We start from the raw sequence: 7,987 nt of genomic DNA, 5'->3' as shown, positions 1-7,987 counted from the left end.
CTCCCCCCACCCCCACCCCCAATACAAGAAAGTTGTCTGGCTCGCTCACTGCTAGACTTCCCAGCGCCTGAAAGAGTGTACCCCCAGGTCTTTGGTGTGAGGAAGGAGGGCTGGTTGCCAGAATGCCTGGCAAGCTGGTAGGCCAAGGCCAAAGTTGTCCTGCAGGGGTGTTGTGCTTGGCCTCCTGCTTTTGAAAATTTGGATTCTTTTACAGCACTTAAAACTCAAGAGAGCTCACATAAAAATTCAGATTTGTGGCTTTTCCCCCCAAAAAAGGGGGGAGGGAAGCAAAACAAAACTAGAAGCTCTGATAGCTCTCTACCCACATACCTTCCCTGTTTTGCCATTGTTCTCAGCCACCTCCCTCTGCCCATTTGCCAGACTTTCGAAAGTACTGGAGTAGCAACCCTAGAATGGCACAATACTCAGTTAGAAGGGCTTTCTCTGTGCCCCTCGGCACCCTCTGATGTCTCTCATAGAGCCCAGCCAATATCAGCAGTAGTGTAAGTATCTCGTTACCTGTCTTCCGGTAAACGGAGAAGCAACGATGATGACATCTTTCCTAGCCCATGTCCCAGGCTCCCAGGGCAATGCCTGGTAAAAAGGGGTAACTGAAATGTTTGCTGAATGAAAGGAAGGTTTTTAATTTTTATGCTGGTGGTGTGTAATCTTCTCTTTATTGAAGTATACACATCATAACTGTACAGCTCAATACATCTTCACAACTGGAACCCACCCACATAAACAACACCCAGACTGAGAAAGAGAACACTACCAAACCCCTCCAGAAGTGCCCCCCATTCCCTGTTTTGGGAGTCCCCACAGGGCCCCCCAGTTTGATGATTTGTTAGGAGATTCACAAGACTCAGCATATAGTCTTACTGCCAGCCGGCTATAATTTATTACAGCAAAAGGCTACAAAGCAAAATTATCAAAGGGAAAAAGGCGCATAGAACAAAGCCCAGAGGAAACCAGGAGCAAGCTTCTCGGAGCCCTCTCCCAGGGGAGACACACAGAACGCACGTGAGTCCTCCCGCAGTGAGCTATGACAGCAAGCATGAACCATTATTTGCTAGGGACACTTCTCAGAGGCTCAGTGCCCAGGGTTTTATACTGCTGGCCACATAGGCTGGCCAAGTAGACACCCTCTGCCTGGCACATACCAAGATGTTGGATTCCTGGAAGAAAAGCAGGTATTTAGCATAAACCGTATTGTTTGCACGGTTTAGGCACCTTGAGCCATTCTTACCATTTAGGGACTGGTGGGAACCTGCTCAAAATCCAGTTACCCAGATGCCAGCCAAGGGTCAGCCTTGCAAACAAGGAGACCAGTCTCAGGCCTACTGTGTTAACTCCCTTCTGCACTGTCCATCCCCTTGGCCCTTGGCCGTGGCCCATGCTTCTTTACAGCAAATGTATTATCAGTAGGACCCCACACAAAAGGATGAGACCAAACGGCAGTGCTGGGGGTCCCATTAACCATCAGAGTCTACCTTAGATATCATGTTATAGGTCAACTATAGCTCAATTAAAAAAAGAAACAACAGTCTATCTTAGAAAGGCAAGTGGCTTCCTCCCTAAACTTCTGTATGATTCATTTTTACCTGGCCGCAGGCACCAATTCAGGTACAGCACAGCCGGGGCCAGTAAGTTCAAGATGATCTGAAGCCTTCCAGGGCTTGAGGCAGTGTGATGGCAGTGCACCAAGACAGAAGTACAATCCCAGAGAGCACGTGGCCCCCCTGGCAATGAGTCTGCAATGTTAGGGTACCCCAAGCAGGACATATGCTAGGCGGCGGAGGGTAACAGGGCCCCCAGTGTAAGCCTCTGACCACGGTTCTCCTGCTTCCAGTCCAGTCTAGAAGGTTTCAGAAGGGCTACCTGAAGGCAGTCAGTTCCAAACCATTTTGCTTGTCCATGATACAAGTTTACCCATCTCCTGAGTGTGCATTCTGTGTGGAGGTGCAGGGGCCCGGGCCTCTCTGTCATCAGAGTCAGCGCTGCCTGGTGTGGTCACAGGCTCAGTGGTCTGCACTCAAACCATCCAGCACATGGAAAGGTAGCACTGGAGGTTTCCGTGAGGAAGAGGGGAAAGTTTGGAAAACCAAGATCACAGATGCTCCGCCTACTTCCCCCGGGCTTCCTAGGTGCCAGGACTTTGCCTTTTTGTTGCTACAAAATCTGCAGGCCCTGCTGTTTGGCCACCCAACAGCATTCTTTCAATCTCCTCGTATTCCCCTCCAGGCCTTTTATCTGCAAGGGCTGTACGCAAGCAGCACAAATACACTTTTTGCAGATAAACATTTGTATCTAACTTAACCAGAAAGACAAATTCAGGCATCGGTCAGGACGTTTTACAAGGGCTGAACTGTGTCCCCTCCTCCATTCCTATGCTGAAGCCTTAACCCGCTGTACCTCCGAATGCAACTCTGCTGGGACACAGGACTTTCAAAGAGGTGATTCAATTAAAATGGAATCACCAGGGTGGACCCTCATCCAATCTGACTGGTGTCCCTACAAGAAGTGAAGATCAGTACACAGCACAGAGGGGTGACTATGTCAGGATACGGCGAGAATCTACAAGCCAAGGACAGAGGGCTCAAGAGAAATCAAACCTGCCAACACCTTGGTCTCAGATTTCCGGACTCTAGAACTGTGAGAGCACACCTTCCTCTAATTTAACCGCCCCCCACCCCCCGCCCAGTCTGAGGCATTTTGTGCTGGCACCCCAAGCAGACTATGGAGGATGGAAGCTTGAGTTTTCAAGTTTCCAAATGAGTGTACGTCATCTCCCATTTCTTTTATTCATGAACAGCCTAGACGAATCCCTCTCTCGTGCCAGCTATATTCAAATAATGAACTACTTTACGAGGTGTGTATGGGGGTGGGGGGCGCAGTAAGGAGGTAGAGTTGGACTATCAGCCCGCTGTGGTAAGTTGCAACTAGTCTAGAAAGCTGAACGCAAGTCAACACCAGTGAGATGTCCCTGCAGAGAAGGCCCAGAATCTGATCTGTCAACGGCGGGTGGAGGGGTCACAGTCCCTGTCATGTGCCCTCCCCCAGCATTGGCAAGGATCACAAATCAGGGTGCAGGTAGCCTCCACGTTAGCGACAAAGAGCTGACCAGCAGCTTGATGGTAGATGGTCCCGTCACAGAATAAGCCCTTTCCTGTGGACGTGTGCATGTGGCCTGCCGGTCTGGCCAGCATCCACGAGGTAGGTTTCCATGACCAGAGCTCCACACAAGGGGTCCTAAGCTGCCAGTGGTCCCAGGGTGTGAGTCCCATTCATGGAGCCTGTGTGTGCTTCCAGGTCAGCACAGCTCCTGCTGGGGCTAAAACAGCTCACAGCGCCCAGTTTTCAGCTTAGTCATGTCCAGACATTTACAATCAGCAAGTTTGGGATTCTAGGACAGCCAGCTGATTTTCTTTGGCTTGTTGCAGAAAGACATACCGCAGTACCAGACAGCCATGGTCCAAGGCCAAGTGACAAGCAAGGTTTCCTTTTCATGTTGTCTTGGAGTCCAAACTGACCCACTCAAAACCATGCACATCAGGCTGGCCTGGCCTGACACCTCTGGGTGTCGGACATTTCACCTAGGGCTCACTGGCAACGCAACTGCTTTTTCAAATTCCAAATGTGCATTTCCATCCAGAAACTGCCTCTCTTTTCACGTTGTCTCCCCTTCCAGAGGCTCCAACAGACACAAATCATAGCAAAAGTTATCAGTTACATGAAAACTTGTTCTGGTTCCAACACTCAAGGAATTTAAACTCCAACACTCCCACCACAGGCTGTATCTCACCAACACCTTCTTAATATTTTTTTTTGCATCTTTCTTTGATTGGGCTGTCCCTCTAGCATTTACGAAACTCTGAAGTATGTGACATTTTAAATCAACTTTATATTTCCAGATACAAGAGCCACAAAATCCAAAGTCATTTGTTAAAACTTCCCTTTTTTCCTCACTGCAAATTTACGCAAACCCTTGGCAGTAAGTTCAGCATCAAGAGAACTGTAATTACAGGCCTGAAGTGCTAACTCTTTCCTATAAAAGCAGAAATAACCCCACATAAGACTTTTAAGCAATGGAACTGACCAATAATACATTTGAAGGCCACTGAGCACCCACTGTATGTATATATTATTTATTCCATTTAGGAACATTTATGAAGAAATGACAAAGCATTGGAGCCCCTGGGTGGCTCAGTCAGATAAGCGTCTGACTTTGGCTCAGGTCATGATCTTATGGCTCATGAGTTGGAGCCCCATGTCGGGCTCTGTGCTGGCAGCTCAGAGCTCACAGCCTGGAGCCTGCTTCAGATGCTGTGTCTCCCTCCCTCTCTGCCCCTTCCTCGCTCATACTCTTCCTCTGTCTCTGTCTCTGTCTCTCAAAAATGAATAAACATTAAAAAAAGAAAGAAATGACAATGCATTGAAAAAACAGTAAGTCCCTTTGGACTTTTAGCAACTGTTTTGTTTTTCATATTCCTTCCTAGCTCTTGTCAGCATGGAGCTCCACTGACACAGCTGCAGTTACGCCACATGAATACAGTCTATCTGCAGAGTGACAGTGACACTAGCAGTGAACCCTCACTGAGTACTTCCTATAGTAGACCAGACATGGGACTAAGAGCTTTATGGAGATGATCTCACTGAATCCTCCAAAAGACCTTATTCCCACTTTGCAGATGAGGAGATGAGCACTTCCAGATGAGGTTATTGCCCAAGGTCCTGTAGCCAGGGAATTGCAACCCAACTCTGCTGCCTACGGACTACACCTCATCCTGCCTCTGGGGGCCTTGTCTGTCTGGCCAGCCGCAAATCCAGACTCACTTGTTCACTCCCTTCCTCCCTCCTTACCAACAGGCAACATGATGTATTGGTTCAACTGAAACAAACTCTGGGTTCAAATACCACTCCCTCCTCTTTACTAGCTGTGTGACATCGGGCAAGTTACTTAACTTCTCTGTGCTTTTATTTCCATGCCTATAAAATGGGGATATTTATAGTGGCCATATCCTAGGATTCTATCTGTGATGTGCCTGTCTCCGATGGTTCTTGTGAAGAGCTTCTATGAGGAAGACACTTCAAACACACCAGGCGCATAGTCATGTCAGTTGTTGCTATTACTACTGAAATAAAAAGAACCTGTACCTACTCCCAGGAGCTCAGGGTCTCCAAGAGGCCTTCAGTTCCTGAGTTTCAGATTTCTTTATTCTCCCCCTCTGGCCCTACTGCTGTCGTGGGCTCTCACTGTTCCCATGCCAGGTCAGGAAGTGCACCCAGCAGACACTGAAGGCTGAGAGGAGCACAGCTGAAAAGAGGTATATACGTTGGAAGGGCCAGAAAGACCCCGGCCAAACGTCTAGACCCAAGGTCTGAAAGCCAGAGAGGGTGTGGACTCCATTCTTGTGTCTCTTCCCTCGGATGATTTTCTTATCCATCAACCATGTGTGTGACGCCCAGTGGACTCAACGATATACAGAACAAGGCATCTTGACTCCTTGGGGAAGCAGGTGGTCCTGTGCTAACTCTTCTTGCTCCAGGGTCTGGGTCAGAGCACCTAATGAACAGTAGGTGTGGCCAACTCACCAGCAAAAACTTCAGAAAAACAAAGGATTAAGTGACTGGGCAGCAAGGATGGTCCTCAGCGTCAAGTACTTTGGTGGCCCAGGATACCGGGGGGACTGCATAAAACATGGACTTCGTAACCAGATAAGACTTGGCTTTGACTCTAGCTCAGTCATGAATTGGCTGTGTGACACTGGGAGAGCTGACTTAACCCCCCTGAAGATCAGTTTCCTCTCTGTATGCGTTCTGACAACCCCTACTTTTTGACAGTTGGGAAGACTAAATGTTTTCTTTTTTTTTTTTAATTTTTAATGTTTATTTAGTTTTGAGAGACAGAGAGACAGAGTGTGAGCAGGAGAGGGGCAGAAAGAGGAGACACAGAATCAGAAACAGGTTCCAGGCTCTGAGCTGCCAGCACAGAGCCTGACGCGGGGCTCAAACTCACGAACTGTGAAATCATGACCTGAGCTAAGTTGGCTGTTTAACTGACTGAGCCACCCAGGCGCCCCCTAAATGTTTTCTAATAAGTGCCTGGCATCCCCTAAGGGCAAAGCAAGGAAGGTGATTTCTGTTTCCCATGTCTTCTTTGTGGTGGATTGATTCTAAATGAGGTGATGTTCTTTCTAAATTTAAAAATATATTAGAATGTTGTACCTTACACTATGAGGGATTTTACTCAAGATTGTTCACTTACTAATAATAATTGTTAGAAACTACCTGTCACTGACCACTTACCCTGAGCAAGACTCTGGCTTTACACATATGAGTGCATTGAAATCCTCATAACAACGCCTATGCATTGTCCCCATTTTATTGATGGGAAATCTGAGGTTCCACAAGGGGAGATAACTTGCCTGAAGTCACAAGGCTAGTACACAGCAGGGCTGGGGTTTGATTGCCTGCCTCCAGTGCCCACACTCTTCACCCCTATGATCTGAAAAAGGGCCCCCAGGCCTCCATCAGAGAACTCCGTTTCCTTAGCTTTCTCTCCCCCCACTAAGCCATAACATCCTACAGACAGGGTCTGGCTCCACCTTCTCCACTGTATCTTCAGGAGCTAGGGCACAGCCTGGCACTCTGCAGGTTAAATGAGTAAATGAGTGATCTAGCATGTGGTCAGGGCCCCACCTTCCGAGCTCCATAGGTAGCAAGTGCATATTCTAGAAAACTACATTAGTCGAGGCTCTGGAAGTGTTTCAGTGATCATGGACTTGTAGAAACTGGCCCAAGCTGGCAGGACACTTTGTTGACAACTGTTTTGAAATAACCAAGCCTTAACACACTGTCTCAACACTGCCAATGTCATTACAGGGGCCTTGTAACTCATAGAAGCTACCCCCTGGGGATCAGCCAGCTAGCTCGGCTCACCCAAGGCAACCACCCACGTCCATTAATGTCAATTTGTCCTAGAGAATGGCTGAGGGCAAGTCAGAACATGTATGGGGCTCCACGATCTAGACTCTAGTGGGCTCTCACTGGCCACATCAATACACCAAGAAAGACCTCCCTAGCCACCAAGATCCCTTCTTTATAGCCGAGAAACTTCCAAGGATGTATTAAATAGAAGCAATGTTTGTCTGATTCACTTCAAATCTGCCGTCACCCACATGGGTCACAGTGACTAAGAATGGAAGCGTGGCCTCAGGCTCTGAGTGAAATGGCCCGGGCAGAAGTGACTAATTCTGAAGCCACTGCACATCGCAAACAGCCACAGGAACCCTGTGCAGCCACATGCAACAGAATCAGTCACCAGAGGGCACACGAGTCAGTCATTCAACCTTGTCCCCTGTATCTGGGATCTTGGAACGTAAGACTTATCTAGGCTGGGTAGGGACTCAGGGGAAGAGGGATTCACCCCATCAAGTATGTGCTGGATACCCAGAGGCTCACACCTGACTCCTCAGGAGCTCACAGCTAGTGAGAACACAAGTACCTAACAAGAAGTCTACCTAGACCTTGACAAGGGCTCCTCTACAAGGTGCTATGGGGTCCACAAGGAAGTAGTTCCAGGAAGAGGAGCATCCTCTAAATGGCTCTTTATTATTATTATTACTATTATTATTATTAATTTTTTTAAGTTGGCTCCATGCTGGACATGGAGGCTTGAACTCCCCACATGGAGCTTGAATTCACTCCCTGAGATCAAGATCTGAGATGAAGGGTACTGAGGTGGCCCAGCTGGCTGGGCGTCTGACTCTCGATTTTGGATAAGGCTGTGATCTCCTGGTTCCTGGGATGGAGCCTTGGTGTGTCAGGCTCTGTGCTGACAGCCTGAGCCTGCTTGGGATTCTGTGTCTCCCTCGTTCTCTACCTGTCCCCTGCTCATGCTCTCTCCCCCTCAAAATAAATAAATAAACATTAAAAAAAAGAGGGGCACCTGGATGGTTCAGTCGGCTAAGCATTGACTTTGGCT

The sequence above is a fragment of the Suricata suricatta genome, chromosome 8, assembly GCF_006229205.1.
Source record: "Suricata suricatta isolate VVHF042 chromosome 8, meerkat_22Aug2017_6uvM2_HiC, whole genome shotgun sequence".
In the NCBI taxonomy this organism is placed as follows: domain Eukaryota; kingdom Metazoa; phylum Chordata; class Mammalia; order Carnivora; family Herpestidae; genus Suricata; species Suricata suricatta.
This window is presented reverse-complemented; position numbering follows the sequence as displayed.